The following is a 24,242-nucleotide window of genomic DNA, read 5'->3' as shown; positions in this document are numbered from 1 at the left end:
ATTCAGCTCGCTCAATCAACTTGATAAAGGATTTCGCCGGGGAAGTGGCGATGAGGCTTCTTATGGGCTGAGAGAAATTGTTGAGGATCACCTGCAGTGCATGCTGCTCTGGAATGGGTACCTTCATCTTATTACAGGTGCTTCTCCACCTGTGAATGAAATCACCTGCTCTTTCATTCTCTCCTTGCTTCAGGTTGTAAAGATGATTTAATGTAGGTGAGGCTTCAGTGTTGAATAAGAAGCGCTCGATAAACAAATTTACTACCTTATCGAACGCTCGTAGTTCGATAGGATTGATGTGATCGGCATACCATCTGGCTGCTACACCTTCCAGACTGCGGGGAAAACAGATGAACAAAGCCCTGTTATCTTTCCTGAAACGACTGCACTCTGCATAAAATATGGCCAAGTGGGCTTTAGGGTTGCCAGTCCCGTCAAATTTGAGAAACTTGCGGGGAAGATTCTCCAGGTTATCATCCCCATCTAGACCATCGTAAAAATCCTCGCCGGTGTAAGTCTGCTTGCTCTTACCCTTGGCTTGAATGTCTTTAATAGCTCGATTCATCTCCTTCATCTGCTTGCTTATCAGGTCCTCTGCTGGAGCCCCAGACTTGGGCTTGTTGACAGATTCAGGCTCTTCTGCCGCTATTTTTACGGACTGCCTTGGAGGATTCTGCTTGTAGACAATCTCCTCTTCCTCTTCCTCTTCCTCTTCCTCTTCCTCTTCTGACTCTTCCTCGACTGACTCTGATTCCTCAGAAGTAGTGTCTGGCTGTACCTTCTTCCTGATGATTCTGACTTGCTTCTTTACAGGCTTCTTCCTCAGCTTGCTCTTAGGAACTGCCTCTTTCAGCTTGGCCTCGGCTTGCTCCGACATCATCCTTGCCATCATCTTTTGGAATATGTCATACATAGCGGGGTCGATGTCATCCTTTTTGTTCTGACTCTGTCCCCTGACTGATTTAGGAGAGCTGATCTCTTCCGCTTCACTATCGCTGAGTTGAGGAACTGTTTCTTTTCCCCCTCTCGTCGTGACCATTTTCGGATATCAGTGATCTCTCTGTTGAGGAAAAAGGAGGTTTTTAGACCAGAGAAACTTTTTTGAAAAAATTTTGACAAGAGGAAGGATTTAGGTTTGAAATCTAAACAATTGTGTCCCATTACTAGGGATTGAGTCACCACAAAATTTGTGACAATTGCGTTGTTTACTCTACGAGGGAGAGTAACCAACTAAAAATATGAAGAAAATATTATTTTGAAAAGGATATCTCTTGACGGAAAGAGATTTTTATGAAAATATAAACAAGAATATAAAATCAGAAGAAAATAAAAGAATAATTGAAATTTGAGAACAAATGGTAAAGATTTAAAATTTTAAGAACTTGCAGGCAGGATCAGAAGAATTTTTTGAAGAAATGTAGAAGAAGAAGAAAGAATACACCTGGGTTTTAAAAACAAAAGAGAAAATTATGAAGTATATACCCAGGGTTTTGGAAAATATAAGGAAGATATATATATAAAATATCATACAGTCATAGATATACAAGCAAGGATGCACAAATAGCACTCCCTAAAGTTGACTCTATATGCAATATTTGAAATGGCTGATAGGACCTTAATCCTAACTCTAAGATTTATATCATCTGATTCCAATCAAGGTTTGCCGATATACTCAAGCCGAAGCTCGAAGTACGTGGCATAAAATATTTCTCCGGTTCTAAGGTAAAAGGCTTCCCAACATCCTTGAGCACCTACCGATATACCTCAGACTATGGCCCTTAGGTACGTGGTAGGGGGCGCAAACCCAAATAAGTGGTCCAGTTGTGAGGCTCTCTCCCAAACTATGGTTTAGTGAGACAGCCCAGCAACGTGAAGACCGGGACAATATAGGTAGGGATGTTTTCAAAATATGATCAACATGCAATAAAATCAGAAGGCTCTAATGCAAGTCTTAAAGAGATAGATTTAAATAAAGAGAAGCATACACTTGCATACATTGTTTGCATTCAATCCCTAGAATTGAGGAGAGTTGTATTTAAGACCTAAGTCTAATGTGAGCATGGAATAATCTCCTCAATATAGTCCTACCAAACCATACTTAGATCCTATATGCAATGATGTCAGCTTAGGACAAAATCTAGGCTTCCTAAGGTTTGCATGAAAATGTAGCTGACATATGTTAGAATAAAGACTTAGATTATATAAAAGCAAAGCAAAGGCATAGATTCAATCGGACGAAGACGAGTCCCATCACGGTCGCCAAAACTGTGATCATCGCAAAATTTTTCCTCTCTTGTGGTTTCTCTCTCTTCCTTCTCTTTTCCTTTTTCTGACCTCTATTTTCCTCCTTTTTGAAGGGAGAAGAATAAAAGAAAGAAAAGAGAAAGAGAAGAGAAAAGAAAGAAGAGAGAAGAGAGAGGAACTATTTTGCGCGGTCTCACTTGACCTTGATTTGAAAATATTTAGAAAATTAACTCGCCTCCGTTTTTGAAAATATTGCAGGAAAATGGAGAGACGGGATTCGCTCGTCGGTACGAGGTTCGACCGTTCCTGGCGCCTTTACCAGGGGTAATCGAACCAAGGATCGAATCTATGCCTTTTGCTTTGCCTAAATATAATCTAAGGATTTATTCTAACTCTAAATGCGCAAAGAATCATGCTTGTGCAATGCGAGGATGTATGCTCTTTTCAAAGATGTTTTGGAAATTTCCAAGTATTCTGAGATGAACTTGGTAAGGGAATGAAGAAATGTTTGAATTTAACTTAGAACTTTGAGATGAATCAGAGTAATTCTAAGTTTTTGAAGTAAATCAGAGTTGGGAAAATAAATGAGAAAGACTGATTTAAAACTTTTGAAATGAAATTTCAAAGTCAAAAATGGACTTTGAATTTGAACTTTGGATTTAGGAAGGGAAATGAATACTTGAGATGGGATTGAATTTAGATTTTTGAAGTTTGAAATTGGATCTGAGATAATCAAACGGTATTTAAGAATAGAAAAAATGGAATTGGATTTGAAATCTAGAATTGGGAATGGAGTTGGATCTAAAGATGGATTTAAGATCTGAGATCTGAGATCCGAGATAAAATTGGGTCCTGGATCCTAAGATGGATTTGGATCAGAAGTCTAAGATCCAACATGTGATTGAATTCTGGATCCTAAAATAGAACTGGATCTGAAGTCTAAGATCCGAAGTAGAATTGGGTTCCGGATCCTAAGATGGATTTGGATCTGAAGTCTGAGATCCAAGGTGAAATTGGGTCTGAAGTCTAAGATTCAAAGTGAAATTGGTTCTGGATCCTATAAGGAAATTGGATCTGAAGTCTGAGATCCATAGTGAAATTGGAGTCTGGATCCTAAGGGGGAATTAGATCTGAAGTCTAAGATCCATTATGAGTGTTGAATCCTGGATCCCAAAATGGATTTGGAGTTAAATTCAGAAGATGAATCAAGAACTTCCAAGTTTGATTTGAATTTGAGAGAAGGAGTTTTAGAAATTGAATACAGATGAATTTCAAGGTTTTTTTGAATTTTGAAGTTTGATTTTGGAATTTAGAAGATGAGTCAAGAATCTCAAAGTTAAATTTGGGCTTTGAGATTGATTGGAGTTTTGAATATAAACTGAATTTGGAATTTCAAAGTCAAATTGAACTTTGAAATCTGATTTGAATTTGAATATAAAAAATGACTTTGAAATCTCAAAGTTAAATTGAACTTTGAGATTGAAAATGAAATTGAATTTGAAAATGAAAGGATGAATTGGATTTTATAAGAATTGAAGGTAGATTGAGGAAGATATTTACATCACTTGGAGTTTTGAAAAAGGAATTTTTGAAAAACATGATGCAGTTCTATACTAAGTGGTGAATGAAAAGAATTTTAGATTGGGTTTTGAAAATCATATTTCATTCTTTACGTGAATTGAAATAAGATTGAAAATATAATACATCCTTGACTATGGTCATTGAATGTATTATATAATAATCTATATTTAAATTCAGGTGAAGAATAAAACATATTTTTATGCTTTTATAAAGTTTAAAATGGAATTAATTCTCAATATACCCTGACTATTGCCATTGGTATATATTTTGAGCCAATTCTAAGTTAAACTCTAATAAAAGAGGAAAATATTTGAAAATATGATGATTTTTGAAGAGGATCCAATGCATATCCAGTGTTATTTTATAAAAGATAAAAATCCTAAGTTTTGTTTACATCCTGACTATGGCCATTGATGTAAATCATCAACTTAGGATTAATCTACCTTTTATGAAATGGTGCACGTGCCATTCGTGTTTCACCATTGTGAGATTTCGAAAAATGAAGGTAAAAGGTATGAGAATAAGCAATTTATGATATTTACAAATGCTCATTCATTCTAATCTAAAGCGGGAAATGTAAATTCTCATTAAGACCTAACTATTACAATGCATAAAATTGAATTTACAACTCCCAACGATGGCATTTTCCACACATTCCCTGCAAGATAGAATTAGCACAAAAAAAAAAAGAAGGAAATTTGAAAATGTGAGTGTAAATGACTATTCCAAGTCTTACACAAGATGCTTTACCCATATTTGAAACGAGAAATGTATATGGCCTACCCTGCACTTATTAGAAAATGTATACACATATATAAGTATATATATATATATATATATGTATATATATATATAGACAATGCCCAGGTTAAGTGAATATATACATGCGATGAGTGGAGGCAAAGGTGTATTAGTGAAAAGGCAATATGTTGATGCAGATGGCGTTCACTGGTGCTGCACAGCAAAGGGTGGGAATGATATGAGTGCAAGAAATAAATGCAGACCTAGCAGTAAGCAAATACCATGGGTGTGAAATGCAGAGTATGGCAAATAAACTATAAACACAGTGTTACATGAATGATGATGGGTAGTAAATGTGAAAAGGGACTGTGGTAAACGTAACGATGGATTGTAGAGGGTGATGGGTTTTGTGATTAATATGGTACATTTTGCAGAGAAAAAAAAAACAAAACTAAATAGTAAGTGGACTGTGTAGTGTGAATACCAAGTGAAAAATGGTATGACAGTCGATGTATTGCTGTTATCTTAGCAGGCAACAACAATAGATGGATGGAACACGCAGAAAGTGCTGTGCATTGGGAGCTAAAAGAGAGTGGGGGTAACATGATACTGTGCATGGGTATAGTGGAGTGCTGGATAAAAAACCGAGCTTAAGTGGTCATTCTAACTAGTTATGCAACAATGAACGTTGTGATTTAGAACTATGGCCATACTAGGACTTCTGCTAACAACTGTGAATTCTCCTTGCTATTTCCACAGGTTCCAGAGGAATCACGTTTGAAGTATTGATGAAGCTGCTGTTGTCGGGCCGAGTCTTGAAATTCAGCTAAGCAAACGCGCGATTCCCGATTTGCCGAATTCGAGTGACTGCAGTCGATTGAATTGATTTGAGCTCCAATAATTCTGCCGATGCTCTGAAGAAGGAGAGAGAGGGAAACCTTCTCTTCCTACCGTGGAGATCCTCTTTTTCTGAAGGGAAAGAGGATTAGGAAACAGAGTTTGAGGATGGATCAGCCGCAATGGGGAGGCGAAGCGTGTCCCCCCCGGGTCCTCCTGTGTCTCTTTTTTTTATATAGGAATGAGGAAGCATCGAGAAGGGTTGTTATGCATCAATGGTTAAGGGGGAAGAAGAGGCATTCGTTGGAGATCAACGGAAGAGAAAATGAAAGGGAGACGATCGGGCGAAGGGGATTGAAGATGGTCGGGGGCCGATCGTGGGGGTGGAAGGCAGTGGAGGCTTCTAGAGGGAGAGCGAGAACGGTTGAAGATCGGTGGACGAGGCGTGAAGGAGGCATTCGATGGAGGGTGGATCGAGCGGATGATGGAGGAAGAGAGGCGACCTCCGGATGCTTCGAGAAGGAGAGGGCCTGCGATAGGGGGAGTCCGTTGGAGCTTTTCCCTATTTCAAAAAGGTGGTCCTCTTTTAGAAAGATTTTTGAAAAGTGGTTTAAGATGAGGTTTTTGGTAAAATGACTTCAAAAGCTTGAAAATCATTCGTTTTTCTTGTAGCTTTTCTCAAAAAAAAAAAATTTATGCTATTTTTCTATTTTTTTGCGTTTTTAGAATAAAATCCTAAAGTTTTACGAGAAAACGAAAATTAAAACTAATCTTTTTGTGTTTTTATAAAATATTTACAAAAGGGAGTCTTTCTGAGAAAAAGCTATTTTGAGAAAATTTCTTCAGAAATGGGTTTTGATCCAGATTTTGAAGAAGTATGGATTTAAAGTACTGGATTCGGATCTGGAATTGAATTTGAATACATCAATATGGAATTTGATTCAGAAAATCTGAAGAATGACTGAAATTTAGCTTTGAAATTGCTTTTGATTTTCTCAGAAGATGGAGTCAGGGGCAAAAGGGGTCATTTTGTAAATTTTTTGAAAAATTTGGGGTGTTCACAGATGCCCCTCTTTGCTACTAAGCTGGTTGAAAGCCGAGCTTAGTGGCAAAGATAACACTCCAAATTTTGAAAAATGCCCCAGTCAGCAGATCTGAACTGGGTGTGGAAGAATTATTTTGGAAACATGGCTTCTCAGGCTTAAAACTTTATCCTGAATGGTTCTGGGGGGACGAAATCCTCGACAATGATACAACTGAATGATAAGAATGAGGAAATCGTGATGGAACTTTGGGTACAGTTCCCGGGATGATAAAAGATAAGAATTTGGATCAAGTCTCATGGGTGAGACAAAATCAACTCTTGGAATGACTCAGGTTTAGCCCTTAACCTGGATGGGACGAACATATCTCAAAATAACCTGAATGGGGAAAGGAATACATGATGACCTTGATGGGACATTTATGAGAAAACGCCTCATGAGATGAAGCTTAAGTAGGATTTTATTCCGGATGGATATACGAAGCATGGTTTTCTCGATGAGAAGAACCATGATGGGACTTGGGAGGAAAACACCTCGTCGAAAGGAGGGAAACTCGTTGGAACGAGATTCAGGTTTAACCACAACCTAAAGGGGACGACCATATGGAATCTCGAGTGAAGAGACCATGATGGGACCTTCGGAGTTTGGACGAACAAATCCGACAGGGGTTTGCGAAAGGAGGAAGGAAATGGGGTTCCCTAAAGCTTGAAAAAGGGATGAACTTGGGCGTCTCATTGCTGAGACTAAATCAGCTTTTGAATTTAATGACCTCTCGCAGGGAGTACAGGTTTTGACCCTTAAGCTGAGTGAGAACAACCATACGGATTTCTCGAAACCGTGATGGAACAGGAGAGATACTTCAACTGAATGGGGTAACTCTTCTGGAAGATATAAACAACGCTAGGTTGTAGCAAAAATAGATATTGAATATTTATTTCATTCTTAGAATATCTAGAAAATTTTGCCAAAGAGATAAATTTATAGTTGACTTCAACGCTTGAAAATGTGTACATGTGTGCAAAGATATTCCCTCTTTTACCTAGAGTATTTCCTTCAACGAGGTTAACTCCTTGGTTTTTAAGAGTCAAATTCAGAACTCTAGCGCTGATGATTTTCTTTAAGGATGTTATTCATTTCCCTGATATAAGAAAAGAAGAAATATTCTTAATTTCATAAAAGCAAGTAGTGAAAAGACATTGATAAAAGAATTTTGCATAAGAAAAGATAACTTCTAGCAATTTTGGCAGCTTGACATCTGGGTGTTTTCCCATGATGATCTTTTTGCACTCTTTTTGAGTCTTTGAACTTTTTCGGGCTTTTTACATCATCCTTCATTTGGATGTGTCCTGACTTTTCTCTCTTTTCCAGGGAAGGGTACGTCACAAACTCCTTTATCTCGGAGATGCTCCGATCCTTCATTTTCTTCACGGATTATATATGATGGTATTGGCTCAAAGGTCTTTAGATGATAGCAGAAATCAAATATCATTTAGGGTTTGTCGGTAGGTCCATCACATCCGCCTTCATCTCGACGGTGATCCGAACTTTCCCTGGAAGGATCCGTCACAAACTCCGTCATCTTGGAGATGTTTCAAATCTTCTTTGGCCCCGGGGGTCTACTCGCTTAATTCGCCTTCATCTTGGCGACAATTGAGAGATCCCTTTTGCAGATAAAATTGAATTTACAACTCCCAACGATGGCATTTTCCACACATTCCCTGCAAGATAGAATTAGCACAAAAAAAAAGAAGGAAATTTGAAAATGTGAGTGTAAATGACTATTCCAAGTCTTACACAAGATGCTTTACCCATATTTGAAACGAGAAATGTATATGGCCTACCCTGCACTTATTAGAAAATGTATACACATATATAAGTATACATATATATAGACAATGCCCAGGTTAAGTGAATATATACATGCGATGAGTGGAGGCAAAGGTGTATTAGTGAAAAGGCAATATGTTGATGCAGATGGCGTTCACTGGTGCTACACAGCAAAGGGTGGGAATGATATGAGTGCAGGAAATAAATGCAGACCTAGCAGTAAGCAAATACCATGGGTGTGAAATGCAGAGTATGGCAAATAAACTATAAACACAGTGTTACATGAATGATGATGGGTAGTAAATGTGAAAAGGGACTGTGGTAAACGTAACGGGGGATTGTAGAGGGTGATGGGTTTTGTGATTAATATGGTACATTTTGCAGAGAAAAAAAAATAAAACTAAATAGTAAGTGGACTGTGTAGTGTGAATACCGAGTGAAAAATGGTATGACAGTCGATGTATTGTTGTTATCTTAGCAGGCAACAACAGTAGATGGATGGAACACGCAGAAAGTGTTGTGCATTGGGAGCTAAAAGAGAGTGGGGGTAACATGATACTGTGCATGGGTATAGTGGAGTGCTGGATCAAAAATCGAGCTTAAGTGGTCATTCTAACTAGTTATGCAACAATGAACGTTGCGATTTAGAACTATGGCCATACTAGGACTTCTGCTAACAACTGTGAACTCTCCTTGCTATTTCCACAGGTTCCAGATGAATCACGTTTGAAGTATTGATGAAGTTGCTGTTGTCGGGCCGAGTCTTGAAATTCAGCTAAGCAAACACGCGATTCCCGATTTGCCGAATTCGAGTGACTGCAATCGATTGAATTGATTTGAGCTCCAATAATTTTGCCGATGCTCTGAAGAAGGAGAGAGAGGGAAACCTTCTCTTCCTACCGTGGAGATCCTCTTTTTCTGAAGGGAAAGAGGATTAGGAAACAGAGTTTGAGGATGGATCAACCGCAATGGGGAGGCGAAGCGTGTCCCCCCCGGGTCCTCCTGTGTCTCTTTTTTTTATATAGGAATGAGGAAGCATCGAGAAGGGTTGTTATGCATCAATGGTTGAGGGGGAAGAAGAGGCGTTCGTTGGAGATCAATGGAAGAGAAAATGAAAGGGAGACGATCGGGAGAAGGGGATTGAAGATGGTCGGGGGCCGATCGTGGGGGTGGAAGGCGGTGGAGGCTTCTAGAGGGAGAGCGGGAACGGTTGAAGATCGGTGGACGAGGCGTGAAGGAGGCATTCGATGGAGGGTGGATCGAGCGGATGATGGAGGAAGAGAGGCGACCTCCGGATGCTTCGAGAAGGAGAGGGCCTACGATAGGGGGAGTCCGTTGGAGCTTTTCCCTATTTCAAAAAGGTGGTCCTCTTTTTGAAAGATTTTTGAAAAGTGGTTTAAGATGAGGTTTTTGGTAAAATGACTTCAAAAGCTTGAAAATCATTCGTTTTTCTTGTAGCTTTTCTCAAAAAAAAAAATTTATGCTATTTTTCTATTTTTTTGCGTTTTTAGAATAAAATCCTAAAGTTTTACGAGAAAACGAAAATTAAAACTAATCTTTTTGTGTTTTTATAAAATATTTACAAAAGGGAGTCTTTCTGAGAAAAAGCTATTTTGAGAAAATTTCTTCAGAAATGGGTTTTGATCCAGATTTTGAAGAAGTATGGATTTAAAGTACTGGATTCGGATCTGGAATTGAATTTGAATACATCAATATGGAATTTGATTCAGAAAATCTGAAGAATGACTGAAATTTAGCTTTGAAATTGCTTTTGATTTTCTCAGAAGATGGAGTCAGGGGCAAAATGGGTCATTTTGTAAAAATTTTGAAAAATTTGGGGTGTTCACAATGGGACTGCAGGGACATAGCCACAGGGTGGCTGTAGACAGGATGGTGTTGGTGACAGATTCTTCGCAAAAACAGTGGCAGCAAGATAGGTGTTGTGGTGACCTAATGAAGTGATGGTGAACAGTAAGATGAAGACATGTGAGGGAGTGAATAAATGGTGGGGGTGATATGGTAGGGACAACAGGCAGGATATTACAGGAGATTGCTACCTAGCAGGGGCAACTAAGATGTAGGATGATGGGTGGCTATGAATCATGCTGGCAAGTGTAGCAGCAACATACAAAGTGTAGGTACCACGACCTAATTGCTGTATAGTAAGGACTAGAAGTAACTGGCGAAGTGCTAAGGTGTTGCTGGAGGTTGAAATTTCAATATAATGATGGGTAGCTGGTGATAGGGGTGTTGGGAGCTATTGGTTAAATGGTCTTGAACCAAATTCTGGCACCTTTGACATAGCAATACAGATCAATGTAATGCTTATACTGGTTGTAGTTGCCACTGACGCATTTACAGGTTCTTGTTTAACAACAGTTTCTAATGTTATCAGTAAAAAAAAAATCAGCAACCTTCCTACTATAAGAGATGGAAACGCAGGAAAGCTCTGTAAGCACAAGACTGTATGCTGTAGTTGAACATTATTCTGCTATAAAAGATGCAGCAGGTGGTTTTTTAAGGGTAATGGCGCTGATCATGGATTGCTACTGGCAACAGTTGGATGTTGTTTGAGATACTTACAGCAGGCAATATGAAGGGAAGGGTGAAATGGAAGGTGTCCAGCAGGTGTTTAAGGTGCTGAAGATGGATATATATCAGTGAATAAGATGTTGTCTTGAATATAGTATGCTGGATTTGGTGAAGGCGCTGAAATATAAAGGTATGGCCAATACATAAATGTAGTAAAATGTGCGATGATCAGAAATGTACAGGTGGTGATATGATGCATATCAAAATAACAAAACAGAACAAAAAAAAAATAACTCAAGCAGAACATATTTTATAATGAACCACAACTTTGTTTTAATACCTCAATATATTTCACAGTAGAATCAGAGACCTGGTTTTATCCTTTTCTCTCTCTTTTTGTTTTTTTTTTTTGTTTTTTTTTTTTTAAAAAAAAAACTGGTGTAGGTTTAGAAGGAGCTTGCTGCTTAGCAGGAGAGGTGAGATTAACCTCTGAAGCGTAAGTATGAAGTGGGTCAGCAACACTAGCATCAAATGGTCCTCTTCTGCATATTCCATATTAGCTGAACCAACACTTGGCTAAGCTCTCCCATGCTCTACCAACAAGTTATTGTACCCCAAGCTCCAAACTAACTCAGGAATCTGTATACTGACCCATAAAATGACTTATCGTTGTTTACAACCACACGTTGTCATCTCCAGATTCCAGCAGCCGACCCTTGAAGGATGGAGCATTCACTGAATCCCCTTTCTTTTAAACTCTGACAGTAAATGCTCAAATCTTGCATTACTTGTAATGAGTCCTTACAATAGACTCTTAGAATAAGGTCTTGCCTCTGGCCATCCGATCTAGATTAGGCTTGCAATACCATGATAGTATGCGACGAACAACCAATGCAGGGGATATCAATTGTAGCAAAATGATGAAAGCATGTTAACGATGGGTCAGAACTTCAGAAATAGCCAATAATCATTAACAAGATACTGAAGATGAAGACAAGAAGGAAAGAAAGAAAGAAAAGAAAAGAAAAGAGAGACAAAAAGAAGATAAAAAAAAAAAGCAAAGAGAGCCGATGTGTATTTCAAAGTGAAGATGCATTATGGCAATACCATCAGGTGGTTTTCTCTCTATAATTAACTAAATCTATTAACGGATATGAAAGCAAACGAACAGAATACAACAACGAATAGGATCTTGTACTGATCTCTTTTCCTTTTGCAGAATATTGAATGGCTCTCCAAAGCCAAGCGTATGAATGAGGATTTATAACCAAATGAAACAATGATGTTACAAGGAACAAATGGATAAAAGGTAAAGGACAAAATATATTGAAGACATTCATCAAAATCGCAGGTAAACAAGCGAAAAGAAGAATACGAGTTGGAAAATCCAGTCATCAACAGATACAGGCCGTCAAGACGAAAATAAGAAAATCATATGAGATATCTAAACATATACAGAGAATAAAAAAAAAAATTAAGACCCGCACAAAATGCACATTCATATGACAATAAAAATCAGTAGAAGAATGATAATTTTGCAGAAAAAGAGTGTCAGAACATCACCATAAATCATAATGAACCCAACAATAGATTGTAAACAGGGGAAAGCAAATGTTGGAATAGGGATTTTCCATTAATATTGCACATGGATAGATCGATGTTGCTATGAGCAACTCGATGCTATCCAGAGTGCTTCAGTGGGGCGTCAAATAGAAACAAAGGTAGAAATTACAGAAAGGAGAGAGAGTACTCACCTGCGGTTTGGTTGGAAATCTGCAGCTGGAAGATAATCGGACCGAACCTTGGCAAACTATTTGGAATTCCCGTTTTCTGCAGAGGGTGCTTCCCTACGTTGCGGAGCTTTTCTCCAGTTGGTCGATGGTGAAGAGAAGGGAATCGATGGATGTGTGAGCGTAGATGATGGGTCTCAGCGGAGGAAAATGGATGCCGGAGGAGATTTGTTACCGGAAGAGATGGATCTGAAGGAAAGAAGAATCGACCTCCAGGAAGATAATTGATGCCTAAAGACAGGAGCTCGCCTCTTCTTAAAGGGGGAATGGAAAATTCGAGAAGAGGAAGATCAGTTGAGAATTGAGGGTGGAGATGAAGGTATGTGGTTGTAAATCGAACGATGGAGAGAGAAGGGAAGAGGCGCGGGCAGAGTTTGTTAAATTTTTTTCCAAATTTTCAAAAAGGTGGTCCTCTTTTAGAAAGATTTTTGAAAAGTGGTTCAAGCTGAGGTTTTTGGTAAAAATGGTTTAAAAAGTTTTGAAAATCATCCATTTTCTTTGTATCTTCTCTCAATTTTTTGGTTTTTTATGTTATTTTTCTATTTTTTTGTATTTTTAGAATAAAATCCTAAAGCTTTACGAGAAATCAAAGATTTAAAACTAATTTTTTGGTGTTTTTTTATAAAATATTTACAAAAGGGAGTTTTTCTGAGAATTAGAAAGCTATCTTGAGAAAATTTCTTCAGAAATGGGTTTATGTCCGAATTTTTGAGAAATATTCGAGGTTTACAACCTCGAACTGAGAAATATAGGGCCGAGGATCCAACAGAGTGCCAGATGAGCCTCTCGAGCCTTTCAAAATCATTTTTTGGTATTTTTGTGATTTTATTTTGAAAATCGGACAACGGGGCTCATATTTGGATTTAAAATACCGGGTTCAGACCCGAAGTTGAATTTGAGTATATCAATGTGAAATTTAATCCAGAAATCTGAAGAAAGACTGAAATTTAGCTTTGAAATCACTTTGATCTTCTCAGAAAATAGGGTCAGGGGCAAAAAGGGTCATTTTTACAAAACTTTGAAAAATTTGGGGTGTTCACAGATGCCGCTCTTTGCTACTAAGCCGGTTGAAAGCCGAGCTTAGTGGCAAAAATAACACTCCAAATTTTGAAAATGCCCCAGTCAACAAATCTGAACTGGGTGTGGAAGAATTATTTTGAAAATATGGCTCTTCAGGCTTAAGACCTTATCCTGAATGGTTTTGGGAAAACGAAATCCTCGAGAATGATATGATTGAGTGAAAGATGAGGAAATCGTGATGGGACTTTAGATGGAAATTCTGAAATAGTGGGAAATGAGAATTTTGATCAAGTCTTATGGGTGAGACCAGATACTCTTATCGGAATGATTCAGGTTTAGCCCTTAACCTGGATGGGACGAAATATATCAAGATGAATTTTAAAATGAGGAAAGGAATACATGAAGACCTTGATGGGACATTTTTGAAAAATGCCTCGTGAGACGAAGCTCAAGTAAAATTCTTTCTTGGATGGATATACAAAGCATGGATTCCTCAATGAGAAGAGTCGTGATGGGATTGGAAGAAATCATCTTGTTAAAACGAGGAACTTTGTAGGAACAAGACTCAGGTTTAACCCAAACCTGCAAGGAAGATACCTCGCGAAACGAGGTTCCGGGTTAACTTTTAACCTGGATAGGAAATCTACCATACAGATTTCTCAAATGGAGAAACCATAATGGGACCTTCGGAATTTGGACGAACAAATCTGAAAGGGGTTTTTGCGAAATGAGGAAATATAGAGTCCCTAAAGCTTTGAAAAGGGGAAGAAATTGGGCGTCTTATTGCTGAGACTGAAATAGCTTTTGAAATCAAATGATCTTTCGCAAATGGTTCAGGTTTGACCCTTATCCTGAGTGGGTCATCCATACGGAATTCTTCAATGAGAAAACCGTGATGGGACAGGAAGGGATCCTTTCTTCAGAGGCAACTCTTTTGGGGAAATATAAACAACGCTAGGTTGCATCAAAAATGGATATTGAATGTTTATTTTATTCTTGGAATAGCTAGAAAATTTTGCCAATAAGATAAAATCATAGTAGATTCAATCGCTTCTAAATGTGCACGTATGTGCAAAGATATTCCCTCTCTTACCTAGAGTATTTCCTCCAATGAGGTTAACTCCTCAGTTCTAAGAGTCAAATTCAAAAAAAAATAGCATTGATGATTTTCTTCAAGGAAGCTTTTTATTTCCTTGATATGAGAATAGAAGAAATATTCTTAATTTCATAAAAGCAGGAAATGAAGAGATATTGATAAAAGAATTTTGCATGAGAAAAGATGACTTCTGGCAACTTTGGCAGTTTGATATCTGGGTGTTTTTCCTACGATGATCTTTTTGCACTCTGTTTGAGTCATTGGGCTCTCTCGGTTTTTCACATCATCCTTCATTTGGATGTCCTGACTTTTTTCTCTTTTTCAGGGAAGGGTACGTCACAAACTCCTTCATCTTGAAGATGCTCCGATCCTTCTTTTTCTAAAGGGTTATATATGATGACATTGACTTAAAAGGTCTTTAGATGATAGCTGAAATCAAATATCTTTTAGGGTTTGTCGGTAGGTTCATCGCACTCGCCTTCATCTTGACGGTGATCTGAACTTTCCCTGGAAGGATCTTTCACAAACTTCTTCATCTCGGAGATGATCCAAATCTTCTTTGGCCTCGGGGGTCTGCTCGCATATTCGTCTTCATCTTGACGACAATTGAGAGATCCCTTTTGCGGATATTTGATTGCAGCTTTAAATGAAATGAGAAGATATGGGTTGAGTGGATTCTTTTTTATAGCTCAAGATATTTCCACTGCCTGATTGCCAGAAAGTCATTTTTAAACATGCGCCATAGCTAGGATCAATATCAATTCGCTTCTGGCTTTTCAACATCATTGAAGATTTCTTTCATTGATCAATCAGGAAAAGATTTGAATTTTACCTCTTTTTCGCAAAGAGTTTCACCTTTTGGGAGGAAATACTGGAGGTAATCTGAAAAAATTCTCTTTGTGCAGTAAGAATATTTAGAATCAACAAATGCTTTTAGCAAATTGGCAAAGTTTTCACGAATTCTTTGTGAAATAATCACACAATATAGATTTTGATGAGACCTTGAGTTGTAATTTAAGGAAATGGTGTAAGAATCAGACTTTAGAAAACTGGACTGATGAAATATATTAGGTTTTTGGAAATCCTGATCAGTTTATGAGAAACTGGATTTTTGATAATCCCGACCAGTTATAGAAAAACTGGGTTTGAAAATCCTGACCAGTTATAGAAACTAGATTTGAAAAATCCCGACAAATTATAAAAACTGGATTTGAAAATCCCGACCAGTTATGAAAACTGGATTTGAAAATCCCGACCAGTTATAGAAACTGGATTTGAAAAATCCCGACCAGTTATAAAAACTGGATTTGAAAATCCCGACTAGTTATAAAAATTGGATTTGAAAATCCCGAGCAGTCATGAAAACTGAATTTGAAAATCCCGACCAGTTATAGAAACTGGATTTGAAAATCCCGACCAGTTATAAAAACTGGATTTGAAAATCCTGACCAATTATAAAAACTGGATTTGAAAATCCCGACCAGTTATTGAAACTGGATTTCAAATTCCGACCAGTTTTAAAAAACTGGATTTGAAAATGAAGGATTTAATCTGATGGTTTAAAAGTGATTGAATTTGGGAGGTTATAACCCGAGGGTTGAGAAAATGATGAGATTTTGAAGATATTGCAACCAAAGGTTAGGAAACGGATAGAATTTGAAAGATTGAAGATCTTAGAAATGATAGAATTGAGGAGTCGCACCCTAAGGGTTTGATCTTTTGGAATACACGACCAACGGAAGCTGGATCTTTTGGAAATACATGACCAACGAGTGTTGGATCTTTTTGGAAATATATGACCAGCGAGATGCTGGATCCTTTGGAAATACATGACCAACGTGATGTTGGATCCTTTGGAAATACATGACCAACTGGTGTTGGATCTTTTTGGAAATACATGACCAGCGAGATGCTGGATCTTTTTGGGAGACATGGCCGACGAGTGTTGGATCCTTTTGGGAAAATAAATGACCAGCGAGATGCCGGATCTTTTGAAAATATCAAATCTTGGGAAGTTCAAGTCAGAACTTGAATTTTGCAAAAGGAAGGTATTTGATCAGAAGACTGATTTTAGAAGGTTACCGGTATGAGAACCGAATTTTCCAAATGAGCTTAATATATGATTGAAAAGTTTGAGAAATAACCAGTGCGAGAACTGGGTTTTGAAGATGAGATAGATTTTCAAAATAAGTTTTTTTTAAAAGATAATTCAGGATTTTTCCCCTTATCCTAAACGAGGGAGATAATAAAAAGAATACCTCATTGAAAGGAGGCATCAGGTTTATCCCTTAACCTGAAAGGGTAATCTTTAAAGATAAAAGTAGATGAAATTTTAATAAGATTGAAAAATTTGTTAAAACTTGACACAAATGAGCATTAGCTTGATGTAAATTTGATCAAACCAAAATGAATCAAATGAAATGAGAAATAAAGATCACAAGACTAATTAAGAACTAACAAAATTTGAGAAAAAGAGCTTTCGTCTAATCCTGCCTGCATATGATGGAAGAAGATGATTACAGATAAAAATAAAATGCCCCAGTATCATGGAGAGGAATGTAAGAATTGATAGAAGATCATTATTTTATTAAAAATGGCTCTTTGAAGAGTACAAAGGCTTTAGAATGAACATTTCAGGTGTAAAACTTCTTCAGATGCAGAGCGTTGATAGGGTCTGGCATTTCCACTCCGTCTGCATTGATTAAACGATATGAATTGTGAGGAAGTGCTTCCTTAACCACATAAGGGCCTTCCCAATTGGGTGACCACTTGCCCCGTGGTCGATGCTTGAGATGAGCTGTCGATCTGAGCACCAAATCGTTAACTCGAAATTTTCTCTCAATGACGGACTTGGCATAGTGTCGAGCTATCCTCTGTCGATAAGCTTGAGCGTGCTCTGCTGCCTCGAGCCTCTTTTCATCTAGTAAATCTAGCTGCACCAATCTCTGCTGCTGATACTGATCGAGTGGTAATTCTATAAGGGAGGCAAATTTGAGAGCGGACTTTTGGATGTGGAGAGGTAACACCACTTCAGTTCCGTAAACAAGTTCTGAAGGAGTGGCATTAGTCGGAGTCCAAATGGTGGTCCGATATGCCCAAAGTGCGTCATGAATCTGCTCATGCCAATCTCGACCTGTCTTCACAGTCCTTTCCAGAATACGGATCAAGATCTTATTGGTAGCCTCTGCTTGGCCGTTCCCTTGAGGATAATAGGGAGCTGAGAAATGATGACAAATTCTAAATTTAGAACATAAGGTTTTCATCCTCTCATTTTTAAAATGAGTTCCATTGTCCGAAACAATGTCATGTGGTATGCCGAAGCGGCAAAGAATGTTCTTGTGAATGAAAGAAACCACATGGTGGCCTTCTATTGTGCGTAGAGTAACAGCTTCAACCCATTTCGTGAAGTACTCCGTCGCAGCCCAAAAGTATTTGTGGCCGTTGGAAGCAGAAGGAGTAATCGGGCCGACGACGTCAAAAGCCTACATAGAAAATGGCCAAGGAGAAACAACTGATTGTAGATATGCGGCCGGGGCATGAATGTAAGGCGCGTGTAATTGGCACTTGACGCACTTCTTTACAAATCTATGACAGTCCTGCTGCATGGTATTCCAATAGTACCCTGCTCGAACGATCTGCTTGACGAGAGTCTGATAGCCGACATGGCCACCACAAATCCCTTCATGTGCTTCTTGGATAACTTCCATAGCTTCTTCTTTGTCTAAGCATCTTGCATACTCAGAACTGAAACCACGGCGGTAGAGGACATTGGCAAGAATGAAATAGCGGGTAGACATACGTTGAATCGCACGTTGCTCCCTTTTCGGCATCTCTGGTGGAAATTCACCAGACTCAAATGAAATTTTTGATATTTTGATACCAGAGTTTCTCCTTCTGATCGACCTGGTTTACTTGCATGACTGAAGCGAAAGCAGGTAGCTCAAGTCTGCCGACTTCAAAAGAACGACATGATTCACTGCCCTTGAAGGATAAAATGGAGCCCAGACTGGCTAAACCATCAGCTATTTGATTATGCTCTCTTCTAATATGACTGAGCTGAAATTCTTTGAAGCTGTCCACAAGAGTTAGGACGATCTTCTGATACAGAATTAATTTGGAATCTTTCACTTGCCATTCAGTGTTAACTTGACTGACAACAAGTAGAGAGTCGCCAAAAGCATGTACTTTCTTGACATTGAAACTTTGCAGAATTTTGAGGCCTTGTATTAAAGCTTCATACTCGGCTATGTTATGAGTGCATTGGAAACCAAGCTTGAGGGAATAAGGGATCATTTCTTTTTCTGGAGTGATTAACAAGACTCCAATCCCTATGCCAGACATGTTTTTAGAGCCATCGAAGAACATATTCCAAACTGGGGGTTGTTGGATATTATAGATGTGCTCATCAGGAAAATCATCATCTGCTTTAATTTCTTCAGTCAGGGGGAAATCCGCCAACTGATCTGCGATCGCTTGGCCTTTAATCGACTTTTGAGAGACATACTCTAAGTCATATTGCATCAGAAGGACTTGCCACTTTGCAATCCGTCCAGTAAGAAACGGTTGCTCAAGAATATATCTGAGCGGATTAAGTTTCGATAGGAATTTGATTTCAGAAGCCAATAGGTAATGTCTTAACTTCTGGCACATCCAAACCAGAGCTAGACAAGTTTTCTCCATCTGAGAATATTTTTTTTCATAATCAATGAAAGTTTTGCTAACATAGTAGATGGCGTGCTCTATCAGGCTGCCTTCTTCATACTGCGCGAGGAATCCACCACAGGCATTCTGATTGACTGAAATATATAGTAAGAGAGGTTTTCCCAACTTTGGCGGCTTCAATACTGGTGGATTAAGAAGATACTGCTTGATGCGCTCAAACGAGAGCTGACATTCTGATCCCCATTCAAATTTAACTCCTTTTCTTAGCAAATGGTTGAAAGGCTCGCATCTCATGGCCAGATTAGAGATGAACCTGCGAATAGACTGAGTGCGCCCTTGAAGGCTTCGCAGTTTCCTGAGATTTGTTGGAGGTGGCATGTCAATAATGGATTTTGCTTTGGCCGGATCCACCTCGATTCCTTTCTTGCTGATAATGAAGCCGAGTAATTTGCCAGACTCAACTCCAAAAACACATTTCTGAGGGTTAAGTCTTAACTTGTAGAGGATAAGTCTTTCAAAAACTTGACTAAGGGCATTGAGATGATCCGCTTCTTCTTTAGACTTAACCAGAATGTCATCCACATATGCATCCATATTTTTGTGCATTTGATCGTGGAAAATAACGGCCATTGCCCTCTGATAAGTTGCCCCGGCATTTTTGAGCCCAAATGGCATGACTGTATAGCAGAAGGTTCCCCATGGGGTAGTAAATGAAGTCTTCGACTGATCGCGAACGGCCAGCTTGATCTGATTATAACCTGAATATCCGTCCATGAAAGAAAACATGGCATGACCCACTATGCTATCGATCAACAGGTCAATATTGGGAAGCGGATAATCATCTTTCGGGGTGGCCTTATTGAGATCCTTGAAATCAATGCAAATCTGAACTTTTCCTTTCTTTTTAGGGACTGCCACGATATTTACTAACCAGTCTGGATAATCGATGGCCCGGATGAAACCTGCCTTCAATAAATCTTCAAGTCCTTCCTTGACTTGTTGCTCAATTCGAGGGTCTAACTTCCTCAGTTTCTGCTTGATTGGTCTGGCTTCTGGTTTCAACTTGAGTCGATGCTCAACCAGCTTGATATCCAATCCTGGCATATCTTCGTAAGTCCAGACAAATACTTCCTGATGCTTTTTGAGGAATTGGATGAGTCTAGCTTTTTCAATTTTGCTTAGACTCGACCCGATTTTGAGAATTTTTGGATCATCTTCCGACCCAATGTTGATATCCTTGGTTGGATCTTGAACCAAAGATGAGGGTTCATCCTGCTTCTAAATGTGAGCAAATTCTGGCAATTCCTGAATGGTGGAATCAAACTCTGCTGGCTCTTCGGTCTGTTCTACTGACTGACCTCTGCTCTTTCATTCATCTCAGGAAACCTTGCCAATTTTAGATATTTGGGATTAATAACGAATCTTGTCATTGATTCAGGAGTTAATGGTCTTGAAAATGTAAGAAAGGTTTTTAGAAGAAAGTACAAGTCAAAAACAAGTTTTGTACAAAGTAAAGAAAATGACATAGACAAGATATAAGAAAGAAATGATGGATACTCGAAGAGAAAATTTGGTCTTTCATTGATTGGAAAATAAGTATTTATAAGACATTGACAAAAGAAATGGGACTGCGTCGTCCCTACAAGATTAACAAAAGATAAGAAAAGAAAGCAAGAAAACTAAGGCATCATCTTCACTTGTTTCCCCTGACGAAAACTGTCCTTTTGCTGGAATCCTGGCCGGTGAACCCCAACCCTGAACTGTCTGAATGCTGAGCAGGAACGATTGGCTCCACTATACCATCTTCATTCTTTCCCATGCCCCGGAATGGCTGATATCCATGTTTTATCAGCAGATCAAATCCCTTTCTTGCTTTGGAAAACTGAGGGAATAAAGGATGATCTTTGAAGGAGGTGTAATTAATGTGTCCTCCTAGCTTGAAGAAACAAGGTCCCTGCCATTGGACCGTGGCTGCAACATCCTCGTCTTCTATGACATCTTTCAGTTTTAACATCTCTAGACTGTCACTGAGATTGATTTCATCCGCTTCCCGGATGCTGAGAATATCTGCTGTAAATGTCGGACGAGGGATCATAGGCTGTGGCAGCCTTTCTTCAGGGTCTTCGCCCAAGATAGTAGTAATCATCCCACCCTTGGACCATTTGATGCACTGGTGGAGAGTTGATGGGACAACATTGGCATTGTGGATCCATGTTCGTCCCAACAGAAGATTGTAAGTCAGTGGTACATTGACAACATGGAATAATACTGTGTGCACTGAGTAGTTGATGAAAATTTCTAAAAAGATTTTTCCTTTTGCAGTCTGCCCATGATTGTCAAAACCGTAGATGGTAATGGGATCAGGCACATATTCCTCTTCCTTTAATCACAGGGCCTTTGCCGTCATCTCTGGGCAAATGTTGAGGTTGCTACCTCCATCAACGAGCACATGCGGGACAGTCATGCCCCGGGTTCTTACTATAATGTATAGTGCATTATTGTGGAATGAATTAGGCTTAGGCAAATCCTCATCAGAGAAGGTAATAGGTGCATTGGTCATCGCCTGGTTCACTATCTGTGCCATGTCTTCGGGCGTGGTGCCCGGCTTCACCTTGATCTTCCTCAATAAGTCATCTAACTTTTCTTGATGTTTAGGAGAATCATGGGTTAATTCAAAAATAGAGATATTGGAGAGCGTTGTAATAGGCTTTTGAAGGCTTTTGGCCCGCTCTTCTGCTGCTTCTGAGGTTTCTGCTTCCTCTGTGCAGGCTTCCTTTCTCAGAAATCTCTTTGGAAAAACTTGGGTTTTCCAGCTCTCTACTGACATGTTTCTGATGTTCAAAAATGAGAGGATATCCCCTCTTTGAGATGCAGGCTGATCCTGACGTAGAACCATTACCTGATGTTGCAAACTCATTTCTTCGCTAGAACATAGACGTATGTGATTCTGCGGTAGGAAGGAATGTTCAGAAATGGTTGATGCTGAATGCTTTGGGAATGGGGCGGTCAGGATGTCCATTTTACCTTCTTCTTCATCCTCGATGAGGATGCTTTTATCAATGCAGTCCTGGATCAGATGCTTCAGGACGAAGCAGTATTCAGTGTCATGGCCCATCGCCCTGTGGAACTTGCAATATTGTTCCTTAAATCTTCCCATGAGCACTGGCGGATCTGCCACTTTGGGAAGTTTTACCATTCCGTGAGACAACAAGTACTCCAGAATTTTCTCCAGGGGCTGGTCGAGGGGGGTGAATTTCCGATCCCTGCTCCAGTTTATATGTTTGGGCTTTTCTTGAAGATCCTTTTTTTGTTGAGGACCGGTCGGGAGAGGTTTATCATTGTTCTTGAAGAATTTGCCCTTTCTTCCTCTATTCTGTTCGGGCTTCGCGCCACTGCCACTGCCATGCTTGCTGCTACTGCCCTGATCATCCCCTGGAACCTCTACGGAGTAAGTGAAGTGTGCCTTCTTCTTTGGGTCCGAGATATTTTTGTCCAAAGCAACACCCTCGTACATTCCATTCTCTACCCCCATCTCGAGCCATTCTGCTCGCTCTGTCAGTTCGATAAAGGATTTGGAGGGGTATGGGAAGAGGAGGCTTTTTAAGGGCTGGGAAAAGTTGTTGAGAATGACTTGGAGGGCATGTTCCTCAGAAATAGGGTTCCTCATTTTTTTGCAAAGGCTCCTCCACTTGTGAATGAAGTCCCTGGCCTTCTCATTGGGCACCTGTTTCAGGTTGCACAGGTGGTTCAGGGTGGGCAGAGCTTCCGTGTTGAATAGGAAACGTTCAACGAACATGTTGACCACTTTGTCAAAATCCCTTAGTTCAATGGGATTGACGTGCTCAGCATACCATTTGGCGGCTATTCCCTCCAAACTGCGGGGGAAACAGAGGAAGAGGGCACGGTTGTCTTCGCTGAATCGGGCGCATTCTGCAAAGAACATGGCAAGGTGAGCCTTAGGATCCCCGGATCCATCAAACTTAATGAACTTTCTGGGGAGGTTCTCCAGATTGATGTCCCCTTCTAAGCCGAGGTAAAAATCATGTCTAGTGTATGACCTTTTTCCTTTATCCCGGACTTGCAGGTCTTTGACTATTTTTGTCAGTGCCTGGATCGAGTCCTCTGCAGGGGCCCCATATTTGGGCTTGTTCACTTCCACTGGCTTCTTGGATTGCCGCAGATGTTTCGGGATGTAGATCAGCTGCTCTCCTTCCTCGGAGATCTCTTTTGCTGACTCGGAGCCTTCAGAAGTACTGTCACGTTGTACTTTCTGCTTGCTGATCTTGACTGGCTTTTTTATGGGCTTCTTCTTAGCCTTGGTCTTAGAAGCTGCCTTCTTTGGAGCCGCCTTAGCCTGCACGGCCATCATTTTAGTCATCATTTTCTGAAAAAACCCGATACATGGCCGGATCAACATCACTCTCATCTCCGGAGTCATGCTTTTTGGATAATCAGGGAGAATTCATCTCCTCTAACTCGCTGTCACTGTGCTGTTGATCGGCCCTCTTATCAGCCCTTGTCTGAACCATTTTCAGATGCGAAAGCTTTCCTGTAGAATATGGGAATGGTTAGAGTATGGATAAGCTTTTTGAAAATCATAATTTCTTTGAGAAAAAGCGAGAAATGAAGGGATTTGGTGGACAATTTCAAGGGATTATCCCATTACCCGGGATTGGGTCATCACATGATTCGTGATAATTGTGTTACCATTTTGATGATAACAGAGAAATATGCCTTGTTACCTAGGCGAGGTCGTCAACCATGATAAAATATATTGAAGAAATGCGAAAGGAATATCCCTTTTACCCAGGATTAGGTCGTCACCCAAAATTTGTGACTTTTATTTGCGCTATAAACAAAATACAGAAA

The sequence above is a fragment of the Nuphar pumila genome, chromosome 9 (assembly GCF_984573655.1).
Source record: "Nuphar pumila chromosome 9, dmNupPumi1.hap1.1, whole genome shotgun sequence".
In the NCBI taxonomy this organism is placed as follows: Eukaryota; Viridiplantae; Streptophyta; class Magnoliopsida; order Nymphaeales; family Nymphaeaceae; genus Nuphar; species Nuphar pumila.
This window is presented reverse-complemented; position numbering follows the sequence as displayed.